General features: G+C 38.2%; 1 long non-coding RNA gene across 1 annotated transcript in view; it reads left to right on the plus strand.

Moving 5' to 3' along the window:
* The first annotated feature begins 1,251 nt into the window (after positions 1-1,251).
* The window catches only part of LOC134139517 (uncharacterized), a 144,758-nt gene continuing 133,958 nt past the window's right edge, over positions 1,252-12,051 (plus strand). Inside the window, exon 1 of the long non-coding RNA XR_009958189.1 lies at positions 1,252-1,374. This is a non-coding gene — a long non-coding RNA (uncharacterized LOC134139517). The remainder of the gene's footprint in view (positions 1,375-12,051) is intronic.

The raw sequence follows: 12,051 nt of genomic DNA on the forward strand, positions 1-12,051 counted from the left end.
CTTCTGAATTCAGCTGGTGTACACGGAGTTTGTTTCTATTCCACTGTCTGAATTTTGCCGCAGTTTTCACTCAGAAGTGTTTCTGCTCAGAAAGTAGCAGATATATGGGGATCATCTGTAGGTTCTCTGCAGACATTAACAGTTGTCTTGCTGAACAGTTCCCTGAGTAATAGGTATAAATGATCAGATTCTGCTATCAGGCTGGAGAAAGTCCAGGAATATGGCAAAATACATAGGTTTAGAGAAATGTGTAGCAGCAGGATGTCCTACAGATGCATGGTGGACAAAAGTATGTCTTAAAAGCATCTATCTTTTCTATACGATAGATAGAAAGAAGAAAGGCTGATTTTCAGTTTTCAGCAGTGAAGACTGTGGCGCTGCAGGTATTGTGTGAAGGCAGAACTTGGCTCTGTGTTTTTGTGTTGATCTAAATGTGCTGAGATTCCTGTGGGTTCAGTTCCAGGCAAGGAACATTCACATGAAGTCTGTGAATTATTATGACTTTATAACCCTGAGATATAAAATCCCAGATATTTCTGTGCTTTTTAAAAAATGGCAATTTTTTAGCAGTGTATAGCAAGGATCAGTGAATCTATGTGAAGAGGACATATAATCTTTGGAAGAGGGCTATATAATTATTATCCATAAGAGACTGTAACATCCTTCAGTAATGCTATCCCCTACTGTGATGTATCTATCTTAGATATATAGATATATAACCATGTCTTATTGTCAAAATCTATTTCAACTGGTATGGTTTAGAGCATCCTGTTTTCTCATTTGTCTCTGGTATTTCCTGGTCTTTAAATCTCCAGACCACCTGGGGCTCTTAACCCTCTTTAATAAATAGGTCCATCGCATTTCCCTGGTGTTCAAAAATGTCACAGCTGCTTCCAATATGCTATGCAGGGATCATAAAAATAACTACAGTATAAAACATTATTATAGCCCTATTTCCAATTTCTCCAACATAGCTCATTTCAAGACATTAGCCATTCTGCAAATTCTGTGCCCTGATTATTCCTTCTAGTCGCTCTGTTTTAAAATATCCCAGTCAGGTGCTAGCATTTTAGGCCTTGGCATAGCTATTTAACAGCCCCAAATAAATCTGCATGTTTAGAAAAGGTGGACAGCACGGTATCCTTAGAATTTTTCTTTTCTTTAGCAAGCTGCCTCCTCTTCCGCCTGTGCTATGCGGTCTGCTAGCACTGCGCGGATAGGGTGCGCAGCCGTGTTTGTACGCTGGTGTCGATCGCGGGTCGCTGACGACTGCTGCACTTTGGGAGGGCTGGGAGAGCCGAGGTGTCCGTGGACGCTCTCTCTTTGGACAACGATCCCTTCAGCTACTGGATCTGGACAGAAAGGGACAAAAATGTGAGTAATGCTGGCCCTGCTGAGGCTCAACAGCAAAACTTAGCTGACTTCAGCAGGGATCAGGATTTCACCCAGTCCGCTTGTACTGTACATTATTTACAAACTGCAAGGAGTTGAAAACAAGGAGCAAATAATTAAGAGATTCCTAACTTGTATTTAACCTCCTTTATAAGCAGACATCTGTACATCATTATATAGAAACAATTGTAGAGTGTATCTAATACACTAAACCTAACTCTCACCCATAATTTGTTCTGTTAATGTTTTGTTTTCATTGTTTTTTTTTAATCACTTCAGAGGCACCATTATACAGACTTAAATCAACCTATGTGTTAGTTGACAATAGTCTTTTTAGGCTAGAGGATTTGTAGTTCCTCCTCCTGGAGAACAAGGTTGTGTATGCAATTTAGGAAGGAGAAAGTGCAACAATAGCATTTTCTTAGTTTCTGATGTCTGAAGACTTGCATCTAAGGCCAAATGTGGCGTTACTATACTCGAGCTGGTGCCTGTCCAGGAGCAAGATGACATTTGAGGCCCAATGCCTACCAGTATGTTCTCTCAGCTTAGACAGCTGCAGTATCATTGTATCTCAAGAAACATCCCCCTCCCCAGCATGCTCTTAAGAGCAGGCATCATCTGTCTTGACCTCCTGCAAAGGGTCTGACACCCAGTAAGAATTACTACACCTAAATAATCAGAACTGGCAAACTACAACCTTGTGCAGTAGAAATACAGGCACTTCCTGAGAAATGCTTTTCCCTCCTTGCTTTGTCCTCCCAGTTAGGACCCCTGGAAGGGACCTGAATGGAGGACCTCAAAGGAATTTCCATTCTGACAGGTGCTGTTTTCCAGACAGCTCAAAGATTTGGAAGCTTTTGAAATGAATCTGTCCGTATTTATATGTTTCCAAGAAAGAGATGGATTCCTTCTCTCATTTTAAAAGCATGAACTACATGCAAAAGCCCTATTAATAACAAACTACTGAAGGCCTTTTCTCTGGAGGTAAACTTTGAAGTATATACTTCTGAAAATCCATCTTCTTCTCTCACGTAACTTTTCGTGCCACATTGGCTATTTTTCAGTAACCTCAGTGACCATATAAAGGCTTTAACCCTCATAATTAAGCTTCTTTCAAGTGATCCCATTCTGAAACTGAAACAGCCAGTTGGAGAATTCAGAACCATTTCCATAGCAACAGCAGATGTCATCATGAAGATAGGTCTGCGACTTTGCAGGGGGATCACAAAGAGGAGTCACTAGGAATGGACTAGAAAAGGCCTTATTCTCACCTAAGTATAGTTTAAATATAGCAAGCATGAAAAACAAGAGCTGTGAATGATACTTTATCTCTTACAAATGATTTTCTTTCCAAATGTGTTTCTCTGTGTAGCAAACTGCTCGGATCTTTCAGTTCTTGAAAGCTGAAAACCTGCTCTTCACTCAACTCACCTAAGCTTAAGTATTACTGCAAAAGTAGAGCAAATGGTTAAAAAGATCCTCCTTTGGAAGTATTTCTGAAAGTTTACCTAGAGAATAACAGAGTTTTTAAATAAACAAAGTCATCTTTAACTGAACCTTCAACATTATCTTAACATTTCTCTTTCCTTTGAACGGCTTATTTGTGATTAGATCCATGATCAGTGCCTTTGAAGTGGTCCAACAATATCCTTAGTAAGAAAAATATTATTTACTTGAGCAGGAATAAAAGTTACAAGTTTGACTATCAAAATGATGACTGGTGAATTGGCACTTGGCAAAGTATTTGAAGAACTTTTAACAATTAGGGATCCAGACAGAAATTAATGGAGGAGTCATTTTGGACGTGCAGAGGAGCACCCAAAATCCCAGTCTGATCTAAACTCTTCCACTAATTTTTCCGTATTAGCTCTTCAATGTTTGGTCTGAAGTTCTTTTGTAGGATACAGCTTAAATATGTTTTCTGTAATAAGGGGTCATCCTCCATTCTACCTTTCTGTTTTAGACCCAGCTCCTAATCTCATAAATCCCACAGTAGATCAGATATTATTATCAAACATCCTAGATTCTCCATGGTCTATTGTAATGAAAATGATATCAAATTATTTCCATCAATATTTCTGTTGTCCAGATTATATTTGAACCACTCACCATTAGTAGCATAGCTCAGGAACTAACTGAAACTATTGAGTGCACCCACTGAATCGGGTTACTTTTTGTGGGCATGGGTCATTCACGAACAGGCCTGGATCTCTGTGAACGTGTACCACAGCTTAATTTATCCAGCTCCTTGACAAGGACGTGTTGACTTCCCTGCCAGATCCCTCAGGTTCTCCTGCTCTCAAGTGCCAGCAAGCCTCCAGTACCACTAGCCACGAAACTGCTTTGCTGCCTTGCCAGTCAGCAGGGTAATGTGATGGGCAACGGCTCACAGTTTTCGATGCCAAGAAATACTAAAACAAATCAGCTGTGAAATCTGAGAGAGATTTTCTGTTGGTGTTAAGCCTGGGCAACTCTGGATTGTCAAAAGTCCCTCCCAACCATTAGGAATAAGAGTTTCTCTCTCTTCCAAAAATGGTAGAGAAACTGAGAAAGAGGAATGTTTTGTTTTGATGTGATGATACGAGTGAGAGTTCTTCTATGTTTGCACATCGTACTTTTATTCTTGAAGTTACCGTTTTATGAACAACGGTAAGGAAATTAAAAGGATTTGAATTTGCCCTTCAGGTTATAAACAGCTCTAGTATTTGCAACTCACTTTGCACTTGACTCTGTTGTAGCAGGAATGTTAACAGCAGCTAAATTACAGTTGCCAAAAGATTTCCATTAGCCTAGGCAAAAGATATTCATAAGTATATGTGTATATAATTATTGACTTACATGAAAAATCAAATAGTTATTTGTTGTAATTCTTTCTGTATTCATTTTTAGATATATTAAAAAGAAACTCAAACTTTTCAGTGTAGGTTAGCTTTTGGCTCTAGTTTTCTACTGTTCTTCCTTTTTTGGCTGTGTTAGATGTGCTGTTTTCATATTAGGAACTTTATGAAATCTATGATGTGAGGCATAAACTTTGAACAGCCGCAACTCGTCTTGCCTATACATGGAGTTTCAAAATGCTCAGCACATAGCACTGCCTTGCAATAGGATTCTTACTGGGAGGTTCTCACTGGCTCCAATCCTCCTCACGCTGGAATCAGCGCTTGACAAATAGACTTACAGACTCCCTCTCTACAATTTGCTGAGTGTCACGTGTTGTTAGCTGGGAGTTGCCTTAAGTTTTTGTACTATCAGGATCGTGAATGTTCAGTTATGTTCTTGTCACAACTTTTTGTTTGGTTGCATGTTTTTTTGCTTTTTAAGAGAAGAAGATGAGAGTTTTGTTCTCCCGTACTTGTACGAATAGGACCTTCAGATTGGTGTGGTTCATTATTATGAGAATATTTTTAACGTGAAGATGAGATTCTTTTTCGCTCGCTGCAGCAACACCTGGACAATAGAGCTAAGGAAGTTTGAGTGGCCTGAGAATAAACTGTTACACAGTTTAAACTTATACCCATAACTCAGTAGAAGCTGAGGAACTGCATTGCGTGTGAATTAGTCTGGTTTTATAAGTAGACCAGTCTTGTCAGGCGAGAGGCAGGCATGGACAGAAGAGCTACCAGTTGATTCTCTCAGGACTACAGGAGGGAGTCTTCTCCAACATGATCTCAAAGACTCAAGGTGCTGGAGTACTTATTCATAAACTGTAACAGTCTGGACTGGTGAGCATTTGAAACCTTTAGTCAAGCTTCAGAGAAGCTCCCTGAAGAATGTCAACTTCACACTTTTCACCATTAAGAACAGCGGGCTCCAAACAAGGAAGTGTTTTTGCCAACCCTAAGCCCCAGCCCTGACCTCTATCTCCTCGCACCCAAGAGCTCCTTTTTATTTGCTATCCTAATATCTAATATTTAATTAGATGAACATAACTGAGAAGCTACAGTTTCTGTTCTACTGCTGAGTGCCTTCAAGAGGGTAGCTTCATTCTTTGATGCCTCACTTAACAGATGCAAAAATGAGTGTACATTGCTATTCAGGCCTGAGTTACCTGAGTTACCTGAGGTACCTTTGCCCTGGTGCTCCACATCCCACCACAGGCAGTACTGAAGGCCACACCAGAATTCTGCTACATGCAAATGTAGGATAATTTGCGTTCCACAATTGGTCCTATCTGTATCTCCAATACATCATGGGTTAAATCTTGAAGTATAAAAGCTTAATTATAAAAAATATTCTCACTACTGAAAAAAACATCTGGAAGATTTATGATCAATATAGATATCCAAAATCTTTTTCGAGATTGTTACATTTATGGAAATGCCGATAACTCAGGTCCCTGGACCCATACTCATCCTTTCTGTTTTGCAATCCTATCCTCTCCACTTGCTCTAAAATATATGTGCTTTTTATCATCCCATTTTAAAACAGAATGAGCAGTCCTACCTACACATTCTGGGTGAGATCAATCTAGTGATTCATGTAATAATGTTATAATGTCCTCTGCAATAGTTTTCTGTTCTTTAATTACAGAGACACTGTGTGGCCCAAGGTATCTGAATGAGATACTGATCATGAATATATATATTTTTTTCTTCTATGGGTTATGCTACCTCCATAGCATATTGGCATTATGGAAAAAGATACTTTGCATATTCAGGTAACATTATTTGGCTACATAATGCAATAAGCGATTACTTTACCACTGGCAAGTTTAGCTACCCAAGTTAGCCTCACCTATCCCCCCCAAAAGGCTTTGCTATAGGATTCCTTTTGCAAAAAAATTAACTAAAGTAACAATGCAATGACTGATTGTTATGTGACTGGAATGTATATTCTTTACAAAATCAAATTAATCTAGGGAAGTTTACTAGGTGTCTTAGCTGTGGTCCCTCTCCTTGAGGTAGCAACATGGAAGAGGACTACTATTCCTGAAACACTGATAGAAGTTGTAGATGGAGGAAATGCTGCATTTCCTTTGTTCTTTACATGTTCTATAAATACTTCATGTGTTTGTTAAAGCTGTGTTATTTCTGGAAGTCTGCCTACTCTCTTGCTTAATTTTTCCTGAATCCTTCAGGGCCGTAGATAGCTTGGGATACACAGAGATTTAACATTCCTTATTTATGCTCTGTTAATAGGCACCACATGAAGATTAGGAATGTAAACTAGTGAGGACCAGAGAGGGAAATTTTAGCAGGTCTAAAAAAAGGACTTAGACTCCTTTTGGTGAAAGACATTTCCATTACTCATACTTGTGACTTTCCATCCTTCTCGCAAGAAAGACAATGCAAAAGGTCATCAGAATATCCTAGGCTTGATCAGATATTGGAATGGTCCTGCTGAGTTTCACATCCTGACACTTTGAATCACAACAAAATGATTTTTAATAACAAGCCTTTCCATCTCTGTATGTGCATTTATTACAGCCAGTGGTTGCTCCCAGCTTCTTCTTGATCATAGTCAGCTTTCAGTTATGCTCGGGAAGAGACTAGAACTTCACATGAAAGTGTTCTCCATTTACCTCTGCAATTAAATATATCCACTTTGCTTCCTTCTTCCTGACACACAGCAACTAACACCAAAAAAATGTTAGCATTCATAATATTCTATCTATGGAAGTATGTGTCACAAAGGTACTTAAATATCAGAGCAATGTGTCCAGAAATGAACATAAATAAATAGATAAATGAATGAAAAAGTTGAACTGTTTTCAGAAATGACCCACTGCTTGTACCATCCATTTAGAAGCACAGGTCAACCAATGAAAATATGTTTTGCAAGCATACAATTATAAAAAATGGATTTTAATGTGGTCATTGATGTACAAATCATTCACTAAAGTTGTGTGCAGGGACCCAAGTTCCTTACATGCCTCTGAAAACTTCACTCATTATTTTTTTATTTTACATTGGCTTCCACCGTTTGGATTTTTTTAAAAATCCATGTTGAGGAGTCAGTGAAAAAATGAATCTATTTTGAAATCTATGCTATTTTGAAAGGAGTCAGTCATCCCCAAAAAAGCACTTATTTTCTCAAATAGGTCCATGTTACCTCAGGGCTCTATATCTTTGCCTGGAAATTCAGCAGTGATGCTGGTTTGGTAACGTGTATTGGGAGTCACTAGAAAAACAGAAGATCTGGGTATGAATAGATTTTCCAGTGCAACTGGAAAAAGAATGATTTCACACTGTGCCATGTAAAAAGGCAAAGTAGTTTAAATGTCTCCTAAATTCTCAGAATCAAATAGTGTCAGAATATATTTTCCTTGATTATTGACATCAACAAGCTCAACTGGTAATACATAGGGTGTTTCATATAACACTAGATATATGTAGGGTCAGATTTTGATGGCATTATATGTGCTGCCTAAGGAATCCCACTAACAGCAGCGGAATACCTCAAAGCAAAAAAATACTGAGCAGATGCTATAGGGCTATCAGAGTAGTTTCTTGTGTTTTTAATTCCTTCTTCTACAAGGTAGTTAGGAAAGGTCAGATATATAATGAGAAAACAGAAGGCTGGTCTGTGTAGTAAATCCCAAGACCCATTTTTTTGTTTCAAAAAAAAATAGAACAGGAATCCCGTAAATACCCCTGAAAAAAAAATCCCTGGGAAGGGAGAACAGAATTTTCTGATCTCCCCAGGGATTCACCATTTTTATTTGTAGTGATGATATCTGTAAGAAAGTAAGGCAGCAGCTGATTCACAAACCATTATAAGAGCTTCAAAGATGTTTGCCCAGTGAGTGAAATCCTGGGATCATGACTACAAGTCTTGGCAATCATTCAATTATTTTTATTGTAGTTTTAGAATTCAGCTTTGCTGTTTCCCATGTGAAAAGCAAAACCCACACAGATTTCTTGTGTTGTATTAGCATTCTTCCACTTGAAGTTCCAGCTCTGTACACGATCTTGCCAGGCAAGATGGAGACCCCAAAAGAAAAGTCAGTGTTACTTGCTTTTTTAATGCAATGAATAACTAAAAAACAAATCTTTGCGTAAAAATTCATTGTTCAAGGATTTAGTATATACATGCTGTCAACAAGCCTATCAGCTCTATAACTAAGAGTAGCTCTATAAAGAGCATTTTCTCCTGCAGGTCTAGCAATCAAAATTGATGCAAAAAGGAAAAAGCTCCTGAGACAATCAGCAGCTCTGCATCCTTCATCAATACCACATTAAACCATTCAAAGTAGACACCTTTTATAGGATGGTCTGCTACCAACAGAGGTAGAGAAGGATCAAGCCATGACAGAGGAGTAAAAAGCTGTCTTGCCCTGAAACTCATCAGCAATCACCTTGCTGGAGTCAGGGCCCATTTCCCTCCCTTCGTGCACAAATGAGACTGACATTGAAGATGTCAGCACGAATAACGTAGCTGTAGCTTTCCTCATGACCACCATTCATATGGCGGAATATCCCACGAGAGGATGGGTCCTTTAAATGTAATACTGTGGGGAATTCCTTCTTTTGAGTGCTATATGATTCTTCAAGTTCTCTCTCAAATTTTTGATTTTGAAGTGCTCTAGTGAAAACCTCGTTGAACTTAATAGGAGTCTTTTTTCACTTACTTTTAAAGAGTCTTTCCATCAAGTTCAAAACATTTTTAGTCAATGTTCTCTAAGTGCTTTCCCTTAAAAAAGAAGTGATTCAAATATAAATATTTTTAAATGACTCATCTTAAAAGGCTGAAGGAATTACATTATGTCATTTCAAACTATGCCTTCTCGTTTAATTTCAACTGGACTTTCAGACTGTCATCAGAAATATGAGATAATTTTCATTTTCCTGCAAAATCTTAGTTCTATACAACTATTTGTACCAGTGTTTGATCTGTGAAATCTTGATTTGAAATTCTTGGCAGATTTGTACTGAACAGTTTATCTAATTCCTTTCAGGACATGTTCTGTAGGCTGAAAAATGAGATTTTTTAACATAGACAAAATTGGAAGAAGATTTTCCCTTAACCCAATCCTCTTTAAAACTTGAAACCCAACACTAAATAGACACTAATTCCAATTTGTAACAAAACCAGAGAATAGAGGGAGTGCTAGTAGTTATGCACAAGTCTCAGTATGAGCCAGACAACTTAATAACACCACTTATTAGAGAAGCCTTATAGGTAATCCCATTAAAGCTATTCACCAGAACACTGATATTTTCCTGAAATCTGCTTGGAAGCAGACAGGATTACTAGAATGAAATGTGAGCAGCTTTCCAGTAAACCTCATCCCCCAACCTTTTACTCCCGAACACTGCAGACCTTGACGCTCCACCATTCTCTCACTTGATGGATGAGGCAAAATTACTGCTTAGAAATACGGAGGGATGGAAGGGTGAGCGTGCAGTCTTCTACAGCACTTCTCATAAAGACACGGCAAGAGAGCTTGGATCACATTGTTAACACTGCCCCAGATTCCTTTCCTGCCCCTTTATAATGGTAATTCAGGAAAACTGGTCACATTGTTGGGCAATTAATTTCTGGTAGATAGATAGTTTTGTTTTGATTTTATAGTGTGCAGGTACAGCAACAAATGTTAGGGAGACTACCTTTCATTATCCTGATATACTTACATGGCATTTTTCCCTCTTGTTTTCTTCTTGCTTGACTCTGCCGGCCTTCCTGTCCAAGGAAATGCTAGGTCTTGAATGTGTGAAATATCCCTATGATCCTATCTTGAAACGCTGGCCAGGCAATGTAGATAGATGGTGAATCCTCACTGCTGAGGACAAATAATGGTGGTTTGATGGTGATTCAGAAAAATTTAGAATGACAGCAAACTGTGATCTTGTTTGAACTTCAGAAGGGGTGATTTTCTATTTTAAAGCACTCTATCTGAACAGAGCTTAAGGACAGAAACCTTGTGAACTCTTGTTAAAAACCTATAGCTATAATTTAGAAATTTCTTTCATATCGCGTGAAGGGGTTTTTTTCCCCTAAAGAAACTAGTGTGCAGTATTCTCATTTGAATGTACATGTGTATCAAGGAGATTGGCAGGCTTTTTAGAACATTGTATTCACTTCTTAGTTCTACTCTTTTAAATATCTATTTCTCTTGAATTTTTAGAACTGTTGAAGATCCCCACAGAAGCTGGCCACAAAAGAAAGTGTGTTTTTTCTTCTTTTTATTTGAACAATGTTTACTTTTATTTGGATTTGACAATAGAAAACGATACCAGTACTATGTGTAAACATTCTGGAAATAGTTTAATCCAAACCTACCAGGAGGTTTGATTTCTCTAAAAGGTGTCTGTAATTATAATGCAAAGCTCTGAATAATGTAATTATTTATTTTAGAAACTAGGTTGCAAATAACATTACATTACTATTTGTTTAAGGTTTAGAGAAGGGAATATCATGGATTCAGAGGATTTTTTTAGGTTGAAACTTACTTTGGTTAGGGGTAGTATACTGGTATGACAGCAGGGGGGAAATGTGTCTACCAGTGAAACCACTAGTTCATTGACATTATCGAGCCATCTCTGCCACTTGGAATTTGCAATGCTCTGCAAGTGGATTTTTTATCTGGTATTTGGCTGGATGCTGGTACTTGTATTTCCTGGTGTGTCGCTTTTGAAATGGTTGAAGTATTGCTGGCAGTAGCAATTTCCACCACCACCCCCCAAGGACATCACCGGACAAAGCAGCTACAGGGTGCTAAATGTGATTTCCTAGGAAAACTTAACAACTTGACTTCTGGGTAACAGCTTCCTCCTTGTCAATGCATAAATGAAAGAAACTCTGCTTTTAATAAGATGATGGCTTGATGGCAAGCGACTGGGAGGAATGGAAAGTTTTGTTAAACCTTCACTGCTCAATTAGTGGCCCATGACTGGAAAATAGAGAACTAATACTGGTTTTATTTCTGACAGGGGTTTAACGTGCTTTAAAATCACTGCTTTAGTATATTCGTAGTGACTTTCTTGATCTTCCCCACTTAGACTTTTTCCAATACTTAGCAATACCACTGTGTCTGATATATCTAGTCTATCTCGTGGCTAACTAGTTTTTTCTGTAAAATATTTATGATATAACTGAGGCACTCAAAGGTTCCTTTGGTGTCTCAGTAGCAGTTCTATCTTGATGAATTATAGAGAGGAATGTGTTGATCATTTTTCATTTTTTGCATAAAAAGCAGACTTTCCACTCCCTTATGTTAATTCTGACCTGCATTCTGGTTCTGCACAGGATATTTGTGTAACTTGAGACCATATTTTCCAGCTTGTACCTCTTTGTTCCACTTTCTATCTGTTCATTGGTTGAACTTTGATTTCGTATTGGTCTGAAACGATTTAGTCAAAGCAAGGAACAAAGTTAGTTCCCAAATATTGTGCTGGACAGAAAGGAAGGAGGGTGTTACTTGTCTTAGAAATATGTTGGCTCTGTACCATCTGCAGGCTCTGCCCAGCTAATGCCACTATTAATTTTGTCAAGGTTTCTCTGTTGTGTGAGTCCATAATGTTCATGATTCCATACTGGAAACATCCTCATTTTGGCAGTTTTAGTATGTTTTCTTCATTTCAGTATATTTTAGACCATTTTCTTCCTCTCAGCATGAAGATTTTACTTCCAATTTACCAAGAAGTTGTTGATAGTTATTCCTATTCACAGCAACTTTTCCTTTACAGTGAGCATTTCAATTTACCTCAATTCAGATGT

The sequence above is a fragment of the Rhea pennata genome, chromosome 4 (genome assembly GCF_028389875.1).
Source record: "Rhea pennata isolate bPtePen1 chromosome 4, bPtePen1.pri, whole genome shotgun sequence".
NCBI classification, from domain to species: Eukaryota; Metazoa; Chordata; class Aves; order Rheiformes; family Rheidae; genus Rhea; species Rhea pennata.